At 37.0% G+C, this 24,632-nt stretch overlaps 1 protein-coding gene across 9 annotated transcripts in view; it reads right to left on the reverse strand.

Annotated features, from left to right (window-relative positions):
• The window catches only part of znf385d (zinc finger protein 385D), a 232,295-nt gene that overhangs the window by 136,974 nt on the left and 70,689 nt on the right, over positions 1–24,632 (reverse strand). For 7 of the 9 annotated variants that reach the window (XM_048154134.1, XM_048154135.1, XM_048154132.1 and 4 more), the window contains 5 exons: positions 21,371–21,482; positions 19,994–20,102; positions 18,290–18,410; positions 4,704–4,778; positions 3,011–3,096 (listed from right to left, as the gene is read on the reverse strand). The gene's annotated coding sequence lies outside the window, so the exon portion shown is untranslated. Of the gene's footprint in view, positions 1–3,010; positions 3,097–4,703; positions 4,779–18,289; positions 18,411–19,993; positions 20,103–21,370; positions 21,483–23,554; positions 23,686–24,632 lie in introns of all 9 variants that reach the window. The other 2 variants (XM_048154133.1, XM_048154137.1) reach the window with 2 other exon arrangements.

The raw sequence follows: 24,632 nt of genomic DNA on the forward strand, positions 1-24,632 counted from the left end.
TTAGCTGGCAAATAAAGATATAATGAGGGCACGGATCATGAAAGAACATTTAAGAATAAATTAACATTTATGAAGTAACTTTGTTTACTTCTCAGAAGGTTGTCAAGACATTTCTACATAATATACACTAGCAATGCTTATTTCCAACATGACACGTTTTGATTCAAAAAGTGTCACAGAATGGAACAGCAGTGTTGGTTCTGGAAGTTTTTGGGGGTTTTTTTCATTCATTTTTCCCATAGGGATTTTAAAAAAGTCTTCGTTAAAGAGTTATAAGCCAGATATGAGGAGAATCACAACATTATAAACTTTGATTTGAAGCAAAAGAGTTTTTGAAAATCAGACAAAAATACAAAGATAGAAGACTGTGAACTTAACGGTTTTAGTGAGGGAAAGAACTACAATCCCATGAAGCATTGCAAACAGCATAATCAAATTAAAATTGATGGAGAAATATAAACTACTCATTTAGAAACATTAATTATATGTATAAAAACAATATACCAATATACTTTGGGTTTATTGCAAAATATGCATATATATATATATATATATATATATATATATATATATATATATATATATATATATATATATATATATATATATATGTGTGTGTGTGTATATATATATATATATATATATATGTGTGTGTGTGTATATATATATATATATATATATATATATATATATATATATATATATATATATATATATATATATATATATATATATAAAACATACATACATATAAAGATTTCAGTATTTTGAGAGCGTAAAGCGTATCATTCGCAGTGCTTCATGTGAGTGGGCGGAGCTAAAGAGCTATTTTGGAGCGTGTTGCTGCTTTCAACTCTGATTGGTGGAATTTTCTGCACAGCATCATGGGTAATGTAGTTTTTCACTAGGAATTCAACTGTTAAACACAATTATTTTTATGCAATATCTGTCTTTAAAGGTTTATAAGTTATTGTTCAAAATCAATTTTCTTATGGAGCAAACGAATGGAGTTTTTACTTCTGGAACCCGACTGCTGCGCTCCATTTTCAGTGCTTTCTTCATTGGCAACGGACAGGGTTGCCAGGTTTTTACAACAAAACCTGCCCAATTGCTACTCAAAACTAGCCCAAAAGCATTCCAGGGGGTAAAATCCATGTTTTTGGTGGGGTCCCCATGGTTAAATTCGCATTCAAGGGGCTAAATATCATGTTATTTGGGGTCGCTTCAACCAGCAGACATGAAAAACAACAATAGTGTTAAAGTACCCCAATTCTTGGCAACACTGGCAACAGATTTAAACGAAAAGCAGCCAGCTGCAGTGTGAAGCGCCATTAGTTTAGATGATTTAGTGAGATTATATATGTTTTTATGTGCCTTACTCTGAAGATAATGACAATGACCGTCCTTCTTGCGATCATTCATCAGTTCTCAATGACAAAACTAGCACGAGAAAGTAATAAGAAGAAAAAGACAAGACATAAAATTTAATCGAGCAGCGCCCCCTAACTGTTGTTGAAAAGAAATCAATCTCTCCAATGCAACATAAGAGAGAGAAAGGTTTAGACAAAGTGATTATATGTGTTGGACTTGAACCGGTACTGCGCAGACCGATCAGAGAGCAGACAACTCCATATGCTTTTAAATTGCTCTTCTGGAAAGGGGGCGAGGAGCAGCAGCTCATTTGCATTTAAAGGGACACACACAAAAACGGCGTGTTTTTGCTCACACCCAAATAGAGGCAAATTTGATATAATAAATGATCTGTGGGGTATTTTGAACTGAAACTGCAAAGACACATTCTGTGGACACCAGAGACTTGTAATAGGTTCACTTTAATAATTTTACTCATTATTTTTTACCGTAATTAATGCATTAAATTGACAGCCCTAATGTAAACACAACATAATGAGAATTGTATTGAATTTGAAGACAATAAAGTACAAAACAAAGAAAGAAAGAAACAGAAAACAACCAATCTTTGCCAGCTACACCTAATCAAGACCTCTTGTCAATAACAAATAAATCGATTTCTGAGGCCTGTCTTCATCTCGCAAAGTACCTCCTGAACTATTGACCATTCAGCGCAGTTACCGGATCAAAGTGTCCCACAGATTCAGCCTGGCCGACTCAACATGAGGCCTTTGGCATAATCACGCCCTGCATTTGGATGGGATCCTGTGCAGATATCATTGCCGCTAAGCTCATCATCATTAATTATAGCTCGGCTATCAATATGCAATTATCTCCACTGTCTTCGGCGCTACAGGGCAGGAGGGGGTATTAAGCCACGTCACCGTCTTCTAAAGGACTCCGGCTTTTAACGTACGAGGCTTACCGATAGCGTTTAGCTTATTTCGCATCTATAGTTTGGCGAGAAGATCATGATTGCATTACCTCTTTTCCCAGGTGGGAATGGGGCAGCTGTGCCCTTCAACAAAAGCACTTAACCTGAATTGCTTCAGTAAACACCAGCCTGTGTAAATGGAACATGAGGAAAATGCAGCCTCAGGGTTGCCCAGATGAAAATGTTATTGCTTTGAGGTTGTACTTTCATAGTTCAGGAGACTCAATGGGGTTCTCATTTATGTTTCGTTCAAGTATGAACTTCATCTCGGACGTTGCTCCTACAATGCATGAGGAGAATGCATAAAAATAGACAGTTGTTGATATAAAATGAATGTGGATAGTTTGCTAGAAAACTGCGAGTGCATATTGTTATCTTTGACTTTTGACTGGCCAAATAAAACCGACTAGTTTAATCATAATGACACTGAAAATATCACTGATATATTGAACTAAACGCTGAACTAAATCTGTCCCCGGTTTTCCTTTCAGAAATATGGTCATTTTAAGCTATCCAGGTCAACGTCCTGCCAAGTTAGGAGACTGTTTGAGACTGTTTATAATTTAAGAGGTAACTTTATAGGTGGCAAAGTGGGAATGGGACAATTACAGAAGGTGTGAGGGAAAATATTCCAGAGATGGAACAAATGATCGCAGATGTGCATACCTTCCCGGAAAGAGACCCTTCTTTTGTCTTGGCTGTTTATCTTCTCTACAGGTCCTTTTATAGTGATCCAACCATCCCAAAAAAGCCTGTTAAAGAATGAACACTTCCTCATTTATGTGTCTGGCCAACCTAGTGAAGCCAAAAATGAAATATTAATAATGATGATTTGGAAAGTATAATAATATGCAAGCATGTACCCTCATTTTTCTTTCTAGTATTTATCTGGCTCAAAAATGTGAATTATGTACATTTATAAATATTTAAATATATTTTAAATAATACAATTTTATAATGTAAATAAATATACATACTTTTTAAATTTTTATTATATAATTTGTATGTGTCATATTCCTCATTTAGCTTATAAATAAAATGCATGAACCAATGCTTATGTACTCTCATTGATATTGTCATTCTTATTTTCAAGTATTTATCTGGCTCAAAACAACTATATAAAATATAGTAATTTTTTATAATGTAAATACACATGATTACACTCACTTAATAATGTTGGGTTAAAAAATAACCCAACTATGGATGACCTTCCCAACTGTGGGATATTTTAACCCAATGAATTGGCCAGTTAGGTTAATTAATTAATTAATTAATTAAACTTTAAATAATTAGTTAATTAATTAATTAATTAGACCCAACTGCTTGGTTATTACCTAAAATAACCCAACAATGTTAAAAATGACCCAACATTTTTTGAAAATAACCCAATATAGTCACCCAATATGTCCCAATATTTACTGTGCATGTTTACATATTATAAATTATATATCATATTTACATTTCTAAATCACATAATACTGTATGTATGTATATACACACACATCCATTGCAAAAAGTATTTTTCATTCACTCTAAAAATGCGTTAAAAACAACCCAAGTTGGGTTGAAAATGGACGAACCCAGTGATTGGGTTGTTTTAACCCAGCTGTTTGCCCAATGTGCTGGGTAGTTTTATTTAACTCAACTATTGTTTAAAAAATACTTTATATCTGGCTTAAAATGAACCCAAAATAGGTTGGAAATAATTACTAGAGGCAACAATAATAATCAAAAGATGAACTTTTAATAATAAGCAATTTAATAAATATGTATTGTTTAATTATTATTCATTAAACTTATTAATAAATGTTAATGTCCAACAAACTTTGGGTTCATTTTAAGTCAGCAATACAGTCATTTTTTAAACAATAATTGAGTTAGATAAAACTACCCAGCACATTGGGCAAACATTTAACCCAACCTTTGGGTTAAAACAACCCATTCGCTGCATGGGTTTATCCTTTTTCAAGCCAACTTAGGTTGTTTTTAACCCAGCATTTGGATTAATCATTCTATTTCTAAGAAAACTAATAAGTGAAGCATGTTCAGTTAATGATTTTATTTAGAAATGCAGGTGAAGTACAAATCAATTATTTTTTCATTGTGTTTTTGCACAATGCGGAGCACAAAGCATTCTCGAAAACTGTCCTTCCGTTAAGAGCACGGACGCTCTGAGGTCAATTAGCTGTAGTCTCCGCTATCTCTCAGACGGGCTCTGGGACAGATAATCAATGAGTGCTCCTGTCACCCACTGCTATCTGCAGAGCACAATCGGAAGATTTAGGGACAAGAATAACTTGTTTTTTCTTTAAGCTGACTGCAGTGAAACTGCCACACACAATCCCAGCCACTCTCTTACCTCTCGCTTCATCCTGCCTGGGCCCGAAACATCTGCATGACTCGAGGCTGAGGTACGACCAACACTCCTATCGCCCTGGGAAATGAAGAGCAGAGACAAGCATCTCCAATCAGTCCCATCCATCTATCAGCTCCAGATCAACTCAAGGTCAAGATCAGACAGTTCTTACTTTTAAGATGATAGGCACGATAAGGCCTGCTGGCACTCGCTGTGCACTTCCTTGGGCTAATGTGATCCTGACCAGTGTTGCTATTAAAAATATAGGTGTTAGCTAGATCAATAAAAGAAATTATTGCCTAATGCCATGGAAAAACTATTAGGACCAGAAATAGTTTAGTGACTATTAATACACACCGAGGTTAGGGGTTTAAACAATTTTTTGAAAGAAGTCTCTTCTGCTCACCAAGGTGGCATTATTTGATCAAAAATACAGTAAAAACTGTACATATTTTACAGTCTGAAAATAACTGTTTTCTATGTGAATTTACTGTAAAATGTAATTTATTCCTGTGATCAAAGCTGAATTTTCAGCATCATTACTTCAGTCTTCAGTGTCACATGATCCCAAAAGAACAGCATTTATTTGACATTGACATCTTTTGTTACATTATAAATGTTTTTACTGTCACTTTTGATGAATTTAATGTGTCCTTGCTGAATAAAAATATCATTTATATATATATATATATATATATATATATATATATATATATATATATATATATATATATATGAATAAAAATATCATCTTTTGTTACATTATAAATGTTTTTACTGTCACTTTTGATGAATTTAATGTGTCCTTGCTGAATAAAAATATCATTTATATATATATATATATATATGAATAAAAATATCATCTTTTGTTACATTATAAATGTTTTTACTGTCACTTTTGATGAATTTAATGTGTCCTTGCTGAATAAAAATATCATTTATATATATATATATATATATATATATATATATATATATATATATATGAATAAAAATATCATCTTTTGTTACATTATAAATGTTTTTACTGTCACTTTTGATGAATTTAATGTGTCCTTGCTGAATAAAAATATCATATATATATTAATTTATAGATTAAACCAATTGCCTTCATTGTATTAACTCAATTTCAATTTTTTTAATTTCAATGAACTCAAAATTTTAAGGCAACCAGGTAAGTTTTTTAGTGTATACACTGCATACTGTGTTGAGTGTATTTTAATTAAGTAATCTAATTAATTTAATTACTTTTCACTTGAAAAAGTAAAGTAAGGGGTTACTCTTATTTTTCTGCCATTTAATTACAGTTACTTCTGATGTAATTGCATTAAATACTGTATAGAATATAGAACAATTCTATATAAAACAATAACATCAAAATTTAAACATTAAAATGCATGTTTTTAATGCAACCTCCATTTACACACTTTGGTCAGTTCAAGAATAATTTATGCAATTTTATACTGTTTATTTGAAAGAATTAAAAGTGCAGTTTCATGTCTTTCCTTGTATTGTTCAACTGGTCGAGGTTAATATGGGATTTAAAAGTGATTAAGTAATCCAATATATTTTAGAGAGAGTAATTAGTACAGTAATCTAATTACACTGTTGAAGATGTAATTAGTAGCAAGTAATTAATTACTTTTTAGAGTAACTTACCCAACACTGACTGTATATATGAATCCTTTATTAAGTATTTATATATAAATTATTAATTTCTTTAAAATATATATATATACTACGGATCAAAAGTTTGGTGACTAATATATAATTATCCCAAACTACTGAAGGAATCTTCAGCCCGCTGGCAGTCTACATTTCGGGAGTCTTGTGTCAGGACTGGATTAGCTGACCTTGCAGGTTTGGATCTCGAGGGACTTGGCACAAACTCCTGGGAGTAAAAGTCTCTCTTAATTCATCTTAAACCCCGCTGACAACTAAACTTGGCACGAATGTGAAAAGCCGACACTTCTAGAGTTTTGCAGAGGAAATGAAGTTGAACCTGGGGTGAAGCGAGCACAATAGTCAGCGCTCGAGTCAATGAGAAGAAATTGGCAAAAAGGCTCTAAAAATCTGAAACGGGAAGTCTGATGTTTGCTCGTCTACTTGATAAAAAATTTGTTTCTTGCGGTAAATACACCCTGAATTAATTGCAAAGGGGAAAAGCTCTTTGACTAATACAAAATTCATTTGCAAGTTTATAATTACTACACATGGCAACAAATCTTTCAGTTTGCACAATATAATTTCAGTTATGTCACTGGAGAATAATGATGCTAATTTATGGACTGCATTAACAGACTAAGGGGACAAAACATTGATTTGTGTCCCTCAAATGTAATATGTTTGACAGGGTTTGGAAATAAAGACAAAGCCTTAAAATGTGTTCTGACCAGCTAAAGGGCAGCCGCACTTACAAAAACAGCTTTCCAAACTAGTCCATTAGGACTAAAGAAAAGATGATTTTATATTAAAAACACAGTTCATGACATTTTTATTAGCAATTTACAGCTAATGGCCCTTTTGCTAATGGGTCCTGGATTATTAGACAAGAGCGATTAAAAACAAACATTCATGTTGCGTGGGTGACGCTCAAATGTACATTTTATACGAGGGTGTGATGAACGTTTGACGGGATTTCCATGATCTCCCCTGCAGGAACGCATACAGACACATGCATTAATTATTTAGAGCCACAAGACCCTGTCTAAGCCAGATAAATGTGTTTGAAGTTTCCCTGCTCTCTCAAAGCCATTTAGCAAGAGTAAAGAGCACCGTCGTCGAACTTATCATCTACTTTATCTCCCGAATGTGTTATCAGTCTGCCTCTGAACACAAACCTGATCCTCTATTGAAGTAGAAAGATGCCCTTGTCACACTCTAAAAAATCTGGGGTTATTTTTTCTACCCAAGTCCTGAGTTGAGCCTTTTGGGTAATTTTTGGGGGGGTTATTTTTTTCAGTGTTTGGGTAGTTTTTGTGTTACCCAGCTCTTGGGTCAGACGTAACAACCCAGTGTTTGGGTAGTTTTTGTGTTACCCAGCTCCTGGGTCAGATGTAACAACCCAGTGTTTGGGTAGTTTTTATGTTACCCAGCTCTTGGGTCAGACGTAACAACCCAGTGTTTGGGTAGCTTTTGCGTTACCCAGCTCCTGGGTCAGACGTAACAACCCAGTGTTTGGGTAGCTTTTGCGTTACCCAGCTCTTGGGTCAGACGTAACAACCCAGTGTTTGGGTAGCTTTTGCGTTACCCAGCTCTTGGGTCAGACGTAACAACCCAGTGTTTGGGTAGTTTTTATGTTACCCAGCTCCTGGGTCAGACGTAACAACCCAGTGTTTGGGTAGTTTTTGCGTTACCCAGATCCTGGGTCAGACGTAACAACCCAGTGTTCGCGTAGTTTTGCGTTATCCAGTTCCTGGGTCAGGCGTAACAACCCAGTGTTTGGGTAGTTTTTGTGTTACCCAGCTCCTGGGTCAGACGTAACAACCCAGTGTTTGGGTAGTTTTTGCGTTACCCAGATCCTGGGTCAGACGTAACAACCCAGTGTTTGGGTAGTTTTTGCGTTACCCAGATCCTGGGTCAGACGTAACAACCCAGTGTTTGGGTAGTTTTTGCGTTACCCAGCTCCTGGGTCAGACGTAACAACCCAGTGTTTGGGTAGTTTTTGCGTTACCCAGATCCTGGGTCAGACGCAACAACCCAGTGTTTGGGTAGTTTTTGCGTTACCCAGATCCTGGGTCAGACGTAACAACCCAGTGTTTGGGTAGTTTTTGCGTTACCCAGATCCTGGGTCAGACGTAACAACCCAGTGTTTGGGTAGCTTTTGCGTTACCCAGCTCTTGGGTCAGACGTAACAACCCAGTGTTTGGGTAGTTTTTATGTTACCCAGATCCTGGGTCAGACGTAACAACCCAGTGTTTGGGTAGTTTTTGCGTTACCCAGCTCCTGGGTCAGACGTAACAACCCAGTGTTTGGGTAGTTTTTGCGTTACCCAGATCCTGGGTCAGACGCAACAACCCAGTGTTTGGGTAGTTTTTGCGTTACCCAGATCCTGGGTCAGACGTAACAACCCAGTGTTTGGGTAGTTTTTGCGTTACCCAGATCCTGGGTCAGACGTAACAACCCAGTGTTCGCGTAGTTTTGCGTTATCCAGTTCCTGGGTCAGGCGTAACAACCCAGTGTTTGGGTAGTTTTTGTGTTACCCAGATCCTGGGTCAGACGTAACAACCCAGTGTTTGGGTAGCTTTTGCGTTACCCAGCTCTTGGGTCAGACGTAACAACCCAGTGTTTGGGTAGCTTTTGCGTTACCCAGCTCTTGGGTCAGACGTAACAACCCAGTGTTTGGGTAGCTTTTGCGTTACCCAGCTCTTGGGTCAGACGTAACAACCCAGTGTTTGGGTAGTTTTTATGTTACCCAGCTCCTGGGTCAGACGTAACAACCCAGTGTTTGGGTAGTTTTTGCGTTACCCAGATCCTGGGTCAGACGTAACCACCCAGTGTTCGCGTAGTTTTGCGTTATCCAGTTCCTGGGTCAGGCGTAACAACCCAGTGTTTGGGTAGTTTTTGTGTTACCCAGCTCCTGGGTCAGACGCAACAACCCAGTGTTTGGGTAGTTTTTGCGTTACCCAGATCCTGGGTCAGACGTAACAACCCAGTGTTCGCGTAGTTTTGCGTTATCCAGTTCCTGGGTCAGGCGTAACAACCCAGTGTTTGGGTAGTTTTTGTGTTACCCAGCTCCTGGGTCAGACGTAACAACCCAGTGTTTGGGTAGTTTTTGTGTTACCCAGCTCCTGGGTCAGACGTAACAACCCAGTGTTTGGGTAGTTTTTGCGTTACCCAGATCCTGGGTCAGACGTAACAACCCAGTGTTTGGGTAGTTTTTGCGTTACCCAGATCCTGGGTCAGACGTAACAACCCAGTGTTTGGGTAGTTTTTGCGTTACCCAGATCCTGGGTCAGACGTAACAACCCAGTGTTTGGGTAGTTTTTGCGTTACCCAGCTCCTGGGTCAGACGTAACAACCCAGTGTTTGGGTAGTTTTTGCGTTACCCAGATCCTGGGTCAGACGCAACAACCCAGTGTTTGGGTAGTTTTTGCGTTACCCAGATCCTGGGTCAGACGTAACAACCCAGTGTTTGGGTAGTTTTTGCGTTACCCAGATCCTGGGTCAGACGTAACAACCCAGTGTTTGGGTAGCTTTTGCGTTACCCAGCTCTTGGGTCAGACGTAACAACCCAGTGTTTGGGTAGTTTTTATGTTACCCAGATCCTGGGTCAGACGTAACAACCCAGTGTTTGGGTAGTTTTTGCGTTACCCAGATCCTGGGTCAGACGTAACAACCCAGTGTTCGCGTAGTTTTGCGTTATCCAGTTCCTGGGTCAGGCGTAACAACCCAGTGTTTGGGTAGTTTTTGTGTTACCCAGATCCTGGGTCAGACGTAACAACCCAGTGTTTGGGTAGCTTTTGCGTTACCCAGCTCTTGGGTCAGACGTAACAACCCAGTGTTTGGGTAGCTTTTGCGTTACCCAGCTCTTGGGTCAGACGTAACAACCCAGTGTTTGGGTAGCTTTTGCGTTACCCAGCTCTTGGGTCAGACGTAACAACCCAGTGTTTGGGTAGTTTTTATGTTACCCAGCTCCTGGGTCAGACGTAACAACCCAGTGTTTGGGTAGTTTTTGCGTTACCCAGATCCTGGGTCAGACGTAACAACCCAGTGTTCGCGTAGTTTTGCGTTATCCAGTTCCTGGGTCAGGCGTAACAACCCAGTGTTTGGGTAGTTTTTGTGTTACCCAGCTCCTGGGTCAGACGTAACAACCCAGTGTTTGGGTAGTTTTTGCGTTACCCAGATCCTGGGTCAGACGTAACAACCCAGTGTTTGGGTAGTTTTTGCGTTACCCAGATCCTGGGTCAGACGTAACAACCCAGTGTTTGGGTAGTTTTTGCGTTACCCAGATCCTGGGTCAGACGTAACAACCCAGTGTTTGGGTAGCTTTTGCGTTACCCAGCTCTTGGGTCAGACGTAACAACCCAGTGTTTGGGTAGTTTTTATGTTACCCAGATCCTGGGTCAGACGTAACAACCCAGTGTTTGGGTAGTTTTTGCGTTACCCAGATCCTGGGTCAGACGTAACAACCCAGTGTTCGCGTAGTTTTGCGTTATCCAGTTCCTGGGTCAGGCGTAACAACCCAGTGTTTGGGTAGTTTTTGTGTTACCCAGATCCTGGGTCAGACGTAACAACCCAGTGTTTGGGTAGTTTTTGCGTTACCCAGATCCTGGGTCAGACGTAACAACCCAGTGTTTGGGTAGTTTTTGTGTTACCCAGCTCCTGGGTCAGGCGTAACAACCCAGTGTTTGGGTAGTTTTTGCGTTACCCAGATCCTGGGTCAGACGTAACAACCCAGTGTTCGCGTAGTTTTGCGTTATCCAGTTCCTGGGTCAGGCGTAACAACCCAGTGTTTGGGTAGTTTTTGTGTTACCCAGATCCTGGGTCAGACGTAACAACCCAGTGTTTGGGTAGTTTTTGCGTTACCCAGCTCCTGGGTCAGACGTAACAACCCAGTGTTTGGGTAGTTTTTGCGTTACCCAGATCCTGGGTCAGACGTAACAACCCAGTGTTCGCGTAGTTTTGCGTTATCCAGTTCCTGGGTCAGGCGTAACAACCCAGTGTTTGGGTAGTTTTTGTGTTACCCAGATCCTGGGTCAGACGTAACAACCCAGTGTTTGGGTAGTTTTTGCGTTACCCAGATCCTGGGTCAGACGTAACAACCCAGTGTTTGGGTAGTTTTTGCGTTACCCAGCTCCTGGGTCAGGCGTAACAACCCAGTGTTTGGGTAGTTTTTGCGTTACCCAGATCCTGGGTCAGACGTAACAACCCAGTGTTTGGGTAGTTTTTGTGTTACCCAGATCCTGGGTCAGATGTAACAACTCAGTGTTTGGGTAGTTTTTGTGTTACCCAGATCCTGGGTCAGATGTAACAACTCAGTGTTTGGGTAGTTTTTGTGTTACCCAGATCCTGGGTCAGACGTAACAACCCAGTGTTTGGGTCGTTTTTGCGTTACCCAGATCCTGGGTCAGACGTAACAACCCAGTGTTTGGGTAGTTTTTGCGTTACCCAGCTCCTGGGTCAGACGTAACAACCCAGTGTTTGGGTAGTTTTTGCGTTACCCAGATCCTGGGTCAGACGTAACAACCCAGTGTTTGGGTAGTTTTTGCGTTACCCAGATCCTGGGTCAGACGTAACAACCCAGTGTTTGGGTAGTTTTTGCGTTACCCAGATCCTGGGTCAGACGTAACAACCCAGTGTTTGGGTAGTTTTTGCGTTACCCAGCTCCTGGGTCAGACGTAACAACCCAGTGTTTGGGTAGTTTTTGTGTTACCCAGATCCTGGGTCAGACGTAACAACCCAGTGTTTGGGTAGTTTTTGCGTTACCCAGCTCCTGGGTCAGACGTAACAACCCAGTGTTTGGGTAGTTTTTGCGTTACCCAGATCCTGGGTCAGACGTAACAACTCAGTGTTTGGGTAGCTTCTGTGTTACCCAGCTCCACCAGTGTAGATGTTTCATTTCATGGGATGTGTCCAGATGTTTTTGAGAAGGTCTACCTCCTCATCTCTCATAACAAATGCTACTAAGAAACAAGCATTACAGATTAAAATATTCAAACTGTTCCCTCCAGTTAAACTAGGTCCATGTGAGAACATTATCTGACATTGCAATATTCGGCTCTGGCAGCGGCTCTTATAAAGCCCCATAAAGAGACTTTATCCCCACAACTGGCCCTATAAACTTTAAGATCTCTATCTTAAATTGTTATTCGGAGCACTTAAAAGAAACCCTAGCATGTGTCGAGAAAGAAACCCTTTGATGCAGTGATTTTTAATTATTTATTTCTATTAAGCACTCTCCAGTCTCCTTGTATTGCAAAACTACAAAGGCAAATGTCTGGCATTGCTTATGTTAGAAGTAAAACTAAGTGCTTTAGATTTTAGATAAGGGGAGTAATTTATATATAATGTTTCGTCTAATCAATACACTAACTGATGTCAGGAGCCTAGTAGATACACATGCACAGACATAAAACATCTATAAAACATAATTTAAATATATACAGTATATATTTATACAGTAGCATGTCAAATCGATGGAGAGGAATGAGATTTTGGGCTACATTGATAAATAGCACAGTGAAATGTCAGCAGAGCCCTCATATGACCCTGAAACAGAAATCTATCAGTGTAAAACTGTCCATCAGCAAACCCTTCTCGTGTTATTGGAATTGTACTGGACTGTAAAATAAATGCCCCCATTTTGAGCAAAATGAGATTTTTTTTCTTTCAAATCCATTTTTCACTTGAGCACAGGCTTGCTGATGGCTATACTTGGTGGAGAAGAAAATAACAGTTGCCAATCAGTTGCCACTACAGAAGTTGTGCTGTGAAATACGTGTTTAAAGAGTAAAAGCTGGAGCACACTGCAGTGTAAGTACACTACTGTTCTTCTCTTGTACCTGAGCGGCAATTCAAGCATTTGGAGAGTGGGATGAGGCCATTATTTTTTAATTAGATTTCCTTTTTTATTCCTGAATTTAATGCAGAAGATGCGATTTGGTCATGTAAAAATTCAATAGGCAAGACAGATGGATTATAGCTGAGGAGCGTCACTTTGCAACAGCAATGCATTTTCTGTTACCATCTAACAGGCTCAACAAAAGCAAATAATCATACTGGAAAGTTTTTCAGTTTTAATTTACTTCAGAGAATCATGACTTTGGCTCCAATGTGCTACTGCTCTCTGCTGGACAAACATTATACTGCATCCCTCTAAAATCTCTTCTTTAGTTTAAGATGACAAACCAAAAAGAAAAAGAAATGCTTAATATCATTGCATTACATAACGCAATATAAAAGTTTGTTTCATTTATTTTTAATAAATACTGTTCACATATTGTGCCACTTTATATAGTTGTGAAACATGTCCACAGTATATACAAACCTGATTCCAAAAAAGTTGGGACACTGTACAAATTGGGAATGCAATAATTTACAGATCTCATAAACTTATATTTTATTCACAATAGAATATAGATAACATATCAAATGTTGAAAGTGAGACATTTTGAAATGTCATGCCAAATATTGGCTCATTTTGGATTTCATGAGAGCTACACATTCCAAAAACGTTGGGACAGGTAGCAATAAGAGGCCGGAAAAGTTAAATGTACATATAAGGAACAGCTGGAGGACCAATTTACAACTTATTAGGTCAATTGGCAACATGATTGGGTATAAAAAGAGCCTCTCAGAGTGGCAGTGTCTCTCAGAAGTCAAGATGGGCAGAGGATCACCAATTCCCCCAATGCTGCGGCGAAAAATAGTGGAGCAATATCAGAAAGGAGTTTCTCAGAGAAAAATTGCAAAGAGTTTGAAGTTATCATCATCTACAGTGCATAATATCATCCAAAGATTCAGAGAATCTGGAACAATCTCTGTGCGTAAGGGCAGTGCCGCTGCTAGCCATTTTGGTGCCCTAAGCATAATTCCTTTATGATGCCCCCCACCCCGACCCAGAGAAAAAAAAAAAAAACGTTTGTTTTTGCCAGTTTAACTTTTTATTACCAAACATAACTCAATACCAATAACACATAATAGCAGCATCACAGTATAAAACTTAAGAACACTAAAAAGAGAAAGTAAAATCTTAAACTGAGTAAAATAGTAAAATCTTAGATTAAACTGAGAAGGGTCATAGGCATAGCACTTGCATATTGTTGTCCTACTGTTAGTTTAACTGCTTCTATTGTTCTCATTTGTAAGTCGCTTTAGATAAAAGCATCTGCTAAATGAATAAATAAATGTAAATGTAAATCTAATCTAATATAAAGCATAATAGAATGAGGTGCAATAATGCACACACAAATCAACAGTAATGTTTGCTTTATATCATTCATAATGACATTTTATATTTTTTTATATATATATATATATATATATATATATATATATATTTAACAGGAATTCTTAGCCTACCATGTGCACTGCACTGACTGCTAACTGTTAACGTTACTGAGAAAGTATTGTAGCAAGTCCAAAGAGTGTTTTATGTTCTGTTCAGATAAATCTAAGTGATGTATGTTCTTTTCTTATGTTATGGTTCAGCTTGTGTGGGGCTTTAAGGGGTGGGAGGTTCTCTTGAAAGTAGAGCCTGCGTGGTGTTGTGTGGGCGGGGTTCTGGGGAAAATGTTCCTAAGTTGGTTCGATGTCTGTGAGGCAAGAGCATCGGCCAAACAGGTGCTCACCTGAATAAAAGAAGACTAAGCTGTTAAGTGAGTTTCATCATTTCCTCCGTTCGTTACAGTATAAACCACCGTCACGTCAAAATAAACCATAAACTATTGCTCAATATCAAAAGAAAGATAGTAAAAAAAAAAAAAAGTAACAGCTAGCTGGCGTCAGGTCAGTTATTTTTAAAATAGGTAATGTTTAACAGTAAAATCTCAATTTAGCTTGCACCGAAGTTGTAAGTTATAATAACATAGTTTGCTAATGCTAACATTAACGTCAGCAAGTTTGAGGCGCATTACGATTAGCAGCAGCACGCACATGCAGCACAATTCCCGTATTTATGAATGATTAAACATGGACTTACCTGAAAGTGATGCACGGGCATCATCTCGCAGTTTCTTCCTCTTTCGTTTCTTAGCACCCGACTCCTGCTGTCTTTTCGGAGCCATGCTCAAATCTGTCAAACTGCGTCAGGCAGGCGCCCGCGCGTACAACCGGAACGGACCATCCGTCTACTTTCTAGACTAGACTAGATCAATTATTAAATATCTTTCTTGTTCCCCCTTTTTTGTTACATATACATGGCTAAAATGTGCCTAATATTTCTATAGGCTAATGAAATAATACCGGCATTTAAAAAAAAAAAAATTATTAGGCTATTTTTGGTGCCCCCTCAGCACTTGGTGCCCTACGCACAGTGCGTGATGCGCGTGGTGGGAGCGGCGGCGCTGCGTAAGGGTCAAGGCCGGAAAACCATACTGGATGCCCGTGATCTTCGGGCCATTAGACGGCACTGCATCACATACAGGAATGCTACTGTAATGGAAATCACAACATGGGCTCAGGAATACTTCCAGAAAACATTGTCGGCGAACACAATCCACCGTGCCATTCGCCGTTGCCAGCTAAAACTCTATAGGTCAAAAAAGAAGCCATATCTAAACATGATCCAGAAGCGCAGGCGTTTTCTCTGGGCCAAGGCTCATTTAAAATGGACTGTGGCAAAGTGGAAAACTGTTCTGTGGTCAGACAAATCAAAATTTGAAGTTCTTTTTGGAAAACTGGGACGCCATGTCATCCGGACTAAAGAGGACAAGGACAACCCAAGTTGTTATCAGCGCTCAGTTCAGAAGCCTGCATCTCTGATGGTATGGGGTTGCATGAGTGCGTGTGGCATGGGCAGCTTACACATCTGGAAAGGCACCATCAATGCTGAAAGGTATATCCAAGTTCTAGAACAACATATGCTCCCATCCAGACGTCGTCTCTTTCAGGGAAGACCTTGCATTTTCCAACATGACAATGCCAGACCACATACTGCATCAATTACAACATCATGGCTGCGTAGAAGAAGGATCCAGGTACTGAAATGGCCAGCCTGCAGTCCAGATCTTTCACCCATAGAAAACATTTGGAGCATCATAAAGAGGAAGATAAAGAGGAAGACCTAAGACAGTTGAGCAGCTAGAAGCCTGTATTAGACAAGAATGGGACAACATTCCTATCCCTAAACTTGAGCAACTTGTCTCCTCAGTCCCCAGACGTTTGCAGACTCTTATAAAAAGAAGAGGGGATGCCACACAGTGGTAAACATGGCCTTGTCCCAACTTTTTTGAGATGTGTTGATGCCATGAAATTTAAAATCAACTTATTTTTCCCTTAAAATTATACATTTTCTCAGTTTAAACATTTGATATGTCATCTATGTTATAAAATATTGAAATTTGAAACTTCCACATCATTGCATTCTGTTTTTATTCACAATTTGTACAGTGTCACAACTTTTTTGGAATTGGGTTTGTAGTTAATGCGACAAACTACACCTGTTTAATTAAAAATTAAATATTTTAACCTATATTTGTGAATGCCATGCATTTTTGCAGATGTCACTTGCTTTGATATTTTATATTTCCAATGAAATAGGCAGTAGTACTACTTCAATTTACCTTGAACTTTTGTTAGGTAAGAAAAGCCTTGATAAATAAAGTTCTTATATTGAAATTACATTTCATCTTTAATCAAACATATTGCAGGTAACCATACATACTTGAATTCACTTTATATATTTAAATCACTTTACCTTAAACACTGGAATCCATCAAAACTGAAAATTGAAAATAATGCAAATATCCCTCTATTTCACACTCACCAGAGCAGAAATGAGATGCTCCGTCACGCAAACAGCACATAAAAAGCAATTTCAAAGCAAACAAACGTCCGCCTGGATAAAATAATAGTTTTACTCAGAAGGCTTTACTGAAACAATCATGAATCAGAGACGCTTTCAGGACAAAAAGTTAAAAATCTCAGTGTCACTGCAACCCCCCATATTTCATCACTACAATGCAAAAATCATCATGATTAATATGAAAAAATATATATATTAAAAACATTACATTTAATGTAATTTGTGGAGTGTTATGTGACCTGGACTTGTGGACATGGGACTGTGAATAAATTATATTTAAATAACCTTTAATTAAAGGGGTCATGAATTGAGAAATCAACTTTTCCTTGAGCTTTTAATATATAAGAGGTCATCGTACTATAAGAATATCCTGTAAGTTTCAGAACTGAAAACTTTGTTAATCCAATAAAAGCTTTTATTGACACCAGGCCCAGCGAACGACTCGTCCTATAGATAGGTGAAATGAGCTAATTCATATGCAAAGATTTCAGCCAATCACAGCAGTGGGCGTTTACACTGAAGTCTCACAGCAGACACGCCCCTTAAAACAGAGCGTTCAAATCAGAGGGATAAAATCAGGGTAGGAAAAATGCCTTTTATTTCTAAATTATGACCATTTTTAATGTAAAGCATACTAACATTATAAGTGCACCCTAGGAAACATTATAAAAACAATAAAACAACGCAGTTAATGACTGCTTTAAAGTACTGTGTAAACTACTGTCAAGATTTTAGAAAGACTGCACTTTCAAACCTGAAAGCTCAACATGACTGACAGGCAGAAAGTGCCTCAAACTCATGTGATTGGCTAAACAATAATGTCAGATCGTCAGGTTGTTTTGTGAGCTTTACAGAGTCTCGTTCTGTCACAGACAGGTGTGATTTCTCAGGACACCTCTTTCACTGATATCTGTCAGACAGTATAAGGACATTTTCTACAAGATGATCTATAAAAAACTCCCTTCCAGCACTTTTATGTTGGAGTTGTCTGAGGGGGGGGAGGCATTATCTCATAAAATCAAGTAACAGTGACAGCAGTGACAGATTCATTCCTCCCAAGAGACAACAGAGCAAAGTCTCCTTGTAAGAACCTTTCATTTCTCTTTCCAAAGAGCCACATTACCGTCAAAGCCTGCTTTCATCCTTCAGAACAGAGGTGTAGAAACAAGCTCCTGCTGATGTGTTTGTCTTGAGTTCTGCTCTGTCTTTTGTAGTTCAAGCGCTCGTCGTCACTCAATCAAAGCCTGCGAACCAGTCAATATGAAATTGAGAATGTGAGGTTACAATTTAATTTTTGCGAACTGAATTTGAATTGAAGTGGCAAAACAGAGCTGTAAGTGCAAATAAGAATTTAAGGAAGTACAATTAAAATGGAATTAATTCAATTAAGTATTATCAATGTATTAATTATTTTTAAATAATATTTTTGCAATACATTTTTCACTATAATTTACCCTTAAATTTGCTATTCAATACACAACATATGGACTACTTCCAGATACACGGTGGATATATATATATATATATATATATATATATATATAGTGCATGTATTCCCTGATATGCAGAATATATTTAAGAATTGATTATATTTTTAGTTTAGTGAATCTCTAAAGTTTAAATCTCAAGTTTAATACTGTCAAAAATATAACTCATTTTAATGTCCACCACATGGTTTTCAGATAACTTTATAATAAAAATATAAATATTGACATAGAAATTTGAATTTATTCAATTATATACTGTATCTATAAATATATAATTTAAATGAAATAAGTATATATATATAATTATAGTTATAATATATTTATTTTAAATATATATATATATATATATATATATATATATATATATATATATATATATATATAATTTTTAATATTTATATATATAAATTAATAAATATATTGTATTATAAATATTGTAAATATATATATATATATAATTAATTTAAATTATATTATATATATATATAATACAATTTATTTATCAATTTATTTAGTAATATTTATATGAATTCATTAAATAAATGAATAAATATATTATAAATATATATATATATATATATATATATATATATATATATATATATATATATATAATTTAAATTACATATACAGACATAATTTGAATTAATTACACACACACACACACATATATAAATAAATTCATTAAATAAATACATATATATAAATAATATTAGAATATATTCATTTATATATATATATATATATATATATATATATATATATATATATATATATATATATATATATATAAATTCATTAAATAAATACATATATAAATAATATTTTAATATATTCATTTATTTATATATAAATATATATAAATATATATAAATTCATTATTCATACGTGTGTGTGTGTGTGTGTGTGTGTGTATATATATATACATTTTTTCCTTCAAATTTCTATGTCAATAGTTATCTGAAAACCATGTAGTGGATATTAAAATGAGTTTATTCTTTTAACAGTATTAAACTTTAGAGATTCACTAAAGAAAACTAAATGTATAATCAGTTCTTTAATATATTCTGCATATCAGGCAATAAATGCACTTAATTAGTTCAAATTAATAATAACAAATCATTAACTAACTAACTAACTAACAACTATTAACTAACACATTTCCTCTGTTGAATTTCTTCAAATTGCAATACAGTAAATTCCTCTTCCTGTCATTTCAATTAAGCGTCCAGTGAGATGTGGCCAATTCAGATTTACACTCATTTCAGAGCCGTTTCTTTAAATTCTGAATTCTGCTCAGCCCCGGCCTGCGGTGCAGATGATCTTGAAGCCGCCCTCACCTCAGAGAGCAGATGTGACATCAGTCTGACAGTGCTGTAGACGGGTGTGTAACACGCTGACACGGGCAGACCTTCTGAGAGCCTCATGACTCAATCACAGTGGCTAAACCTGCAATATAAAGGAGCGTACAAGAGGAATCAGACATTGACGGTGTAAGAGCGCCACCTTGTGTTTCAAACACATAATAAAGCCATTTCAATTTGAATCCCTATCCACCTTTTTCCTATACCGCCCATGATGCTTTGCGTGAATTATGGGAGTAACTTCCGTTGTAAACAATCAGTGAAAGTTTTGCTCTATGAATACAATAATAAGCATTTTCAAAAACTGGGTACAATGAAATGACATTATTCCACTAACCCTTCAACCATCGAACATTAAAAGATTACTATTACAACAGACCATGAATAACCCCAAAAGCTCAATTATTTATGGATGTGTTAAATATCACTAAATATCCTATTTTTTATACAATGAACGACACTATTTATTGAACAATTGATATTGCTTTTGCCATTGTTTTATCAAATCAAAACGCTGGTCAAATCACTGTAATGCACAGCCTCCTCGAGTGCTTGTTATTCCCACAGTGATTTCTCATTAAGCATTACTCGTGGTTCCAGACACACTGACTCCAGCGCAGGTAAATGCATCTGTGCCACTGCAAACTAACAAAACCATACAAGATGATTGTAATACTCATTAATGTACTCTTTATGGCTTTGTTCAGTCATTACACAAAGTAAATATTTAAACATTTTTTACACCATAAAGCCAGTGTATTGTGAAAGGCAGGCATTTTCCTTTGTCCGTAGGGTCTGGAACAATCTCAAATGAGCACATTACCCGCAAAACGCCTCAGGAGACTTTCTTAATACAGGTCTCTTTGTACATGACTGAACACATAAGCCCCATGAAATTCGCTCTCTGGTATTTTTAATAGAAACATGGGCGTTCTTATTTTGGCAGAGGTTTATGGCTGGAGTTGAGGAGGGCGCATGTTAAAATAAATATCAAGCACATGGCTTTGTTTGAGAGAAATAAAAGATGATATCCATTAATTGCTGCCTGCTTTGTTCGTCATTTCCATACGTTCGCTAATAAACTTTACAGAAGCTGTGTGTACTTTTGCAACGGCTGATGTTTAATGGCCCTCTGGGAATTCATCCATAAAACCCACTGCTAATTTACACTGTTCAGTTTGTCCTCTTCTCACCCAGCCGCCAATCTGAGACCTTCCTCACCAAGGCGTGTCTAATAAAAGCCAGTGCTGTAATAGTTTGCCAGTATCAGTGTGTCAATGATGGAGGTGAACAGGCCTTTGAGTTCCACTGACCTAGCAGATTTACAAGGAACTGTATGGAAATGTATCTCACCATCATGTCCATGATCCAAACACGTGACTTTCTTTCCTCCGTGGGACATATTTTGCAGAATGTCGATCTGCTCTTTTCTATAGAACAAATGCATGTCGACAAATGCATGCTCCTAAAATGACAAAAAACATCATAAATGTGGTCTATATAATTAATGCACTATATTCAATATCTGAAGTCATATGATAACTCTGTGAGAAAAAGACTGAAATGTAAGCTGTTAATTCTTCCCTTTATTCTGCATTACGTACATCAAACCAGACACACCTTTAAGTGTCATGATTAAATATGCAATGCAAATGAGACTTGAGTGCAAAGGTGAAATGATTTTCAGTGAGTTATTAAAATTCTGATTTTTTAAAAACATGCTGATATATCAGGGGTTAGCCTATATATATATTAAATAAATGAATATATATTAAAGGGGCGGTTACTTGGATGAATTTAAAATAGAACATTTTAAACTATTTCTTAAAAAAGAAGAAATAAAATACATAATGATATGTAAAATTTTTCCTCATCTGTTACCACTGGTGTTCCTCAAGGCTCTGTCTTAGGCCCTCTTTTATTTACCTCTTGGTCAAATTTTATGAAATTTGGTATTAATTTCCACAGCGGATGACACTCAGCTCTATTTGTCCTTCAGGCCCTCCAATAGAATTTAATTTTGCTATATTGTGACTAATTATTGTGTTATTGTAACAATTTCTATATTGTGAATATATTGTGATAGCTGATTCGATATTGTGACTAAATCCACTGATAATATACAGTGGAGATCAAATGTCTGACATCACATTCAAAATCCTTTCTTTTTCCTTTCTTATAAAAACAAAGAAACATTATAACCTAAAATAGTCAAATGAGCAAATGAGAAACATCAGTTTCCTCATCTGTTACCACTGGTGTTCCTCAAGGCTTTGTCTTAGGCCCACTTTTATTTACCTCTTGGTCAATTTTTTAGGAAATTTGGTATTAATTTCCACTGCTATTTAGATGACACTCAGCTCTATTTGCCCTCCAATCCTTTACTTTAAAGGGTTAGTTCACCCAAAAATGAAAATTCTGTCATTAATTACTCACCCTCATGTCGTTCCATACCCACAAGACCTTCTTTCATCTTCGGAACACAAATTAAGATATTTTTGATGAAATCCGATGGCTCCGTGAGGCCTCCATAGGGAGCAATGACATTTCCTCTCTCAAGAACCATAAAGGTACTAAAAACATATTTAAATCAGTTCATGTGAGTACAGTGGTTCAATATTAATATTATAAAGCGACGGGAATATTTTTGGTGCGCCAAAAAAACAAAATAACGACTTCTTTAGTGATGGCCGATATCAAAACACTGCTTCAGGAAGCATCGGAGCGTTATGAATCAGTGTGTCAAATCAGCTGTTCGGAGCGCCAAAGTCACGTGATTTCAGCAGTTTGGCAGTTTGACATGATCTGAATCATGATTCGACATGCTGATTCATTTATGCTCCGATGCTTCCTGAAGCAGTGTTTTGAAATCGGCCATCACTATATAAGTCATTATTTTGTTTTTTTTTGGCGCTCCAAAAATATTCTCGTGGCTTTATAATATTAATATTGAACCACTGTACTCACATGAACTGATTTAAATATGTTTTTAGTACCTTTATGGATCTTGAGAGAGGAAATGTCATTGCTCCCTATGAAGGCCTCACGGAGCCATCGGATTTCAACTAAAATATCTTAATTTGTGTTCTGAAGATTAACGAAGGTCTTACGGGTGTGGAACGGCATGAGGGTGAGTAATAAATGACAGGATTTTCATTTTTGGGTGAACTAACCCTTTAAGTAACTTAAATGTTAAAATCAGTAAAATTATATAATAGAACATTTTAAACTATATCTTGAAAAGAAGAAGAAATAAAATACAGAATGATATGTAAAACTGTAAACAAATACACTGATGTGTTGTTTCTTAATCTAATAATTTAACAATTTACCCCAAGATGCACCACTGCAGCAAGGTTTTTTTTGTACAATTCTAAGTACACAGAAATCTCTTTTCGGGGTGTACATGTGCAGCGGGGGAGACAAACTGCATGGGAGACGGGACTGAAGGACTGAAGGGAAGGGGAGTCGCTGCGGCTAGCGTTTACACCCTCCATTAGCATGACAAAGGCACTCAGCACAGAGTGTGGCCCTGACCTTCAGCCCTGACAGGGTGTGAGAGAGGAAGTGCTGAGACTGAAGCCTGCTCCATTCTCACAGACACACGGGTCCCCGGCTGCCCTTCGCCGCCTGCCTGCCATATTATCATGCTGATCTGATGGACGCCCCTGAGCAATACAAAGCCATAGAGCAACAGAGCAAGACACGATTTCATCATTCAACAGGCCTCAAGTGGCTACGGCAATGAAAAGCACACTGTAAATACAGTCATTTCACATGCTGCAGGTCATTATTATGCAATCGTCTGGAAATCCAGGCGTTTTAAATTGATTTAGTCACAATATAGCAAAATTAAATCCTAGCTAGCTTACTAACAGAAAATGACAGATTTTTGCTGAATTTAAGTCTGCTTTAATAGTCACAGGCTATCAGATGAAGATTTTTTAGAGATGTCTGATAATATACAGTGGAGACCAAATGCCTGAGATCCTTTTTTTCATTCTTATTAAAACATAAAATAGTCAAATTTCCTCATCTGTTACCACTGGTGTTCCTCAAGGCTCTGTCTTAGGCCCTCTTTTATTTACCTCTTGGTCAAATTTTTAGGAAATTTGGTATTCATTTCCACTGCAGATGACACTCAGCTCTATTTGTCCTTTAAGCCTAACTCTACTCTTTTTCTTCTTCTCTCTTGGACTGTTTAGATTAGATCAAATCCTAGTTCTTGTGCAATTTTCTCAAGCTAAATACCGATAAAACTGAAGTTCTTCCGGGCGGCTACTTGGATACATTTAAAATAGAAAATTTTAAACTATATGTGAAAAAAATAATAAAATAAAATACAGAATGATATGAAAAACTAAGAGTATAATGTATAAACAAATGCACTGATGTTTTATTTATCTAATTGAACAATTTAAGCCTAAAATAGTCAAATAAGCAAATGAGCAACATCATATTCCTCATCTGTTACCACTGGTGTTCCTCAAGGCTCTGTCTTAGGCCCTCTTTATTTACCTTTTGGTCAAATTTTTAGGAAATTTGGTATTCATTTCCACTGCGGATGACACTCAGCTCTATTTGTCCTTCAAGGCTAACTCTATTCTTTCTTCTT

Source organism: Megalobrama amblycephala, linkage group LG13, assembly GCF_018812025.1.
Source record: "Megalobrama amblycephala isolate DHTTF-2021 linkage group LG13, ASM1881202v1, whole genome shotgun sequence".
Classification (NCBI taxonomy): Eukaryota; Metazoa; Chordata; class Actinopteri; order Cypriniformes; family Xenocyprididae; genus Megalobrama; species Megalobrama amblycephala.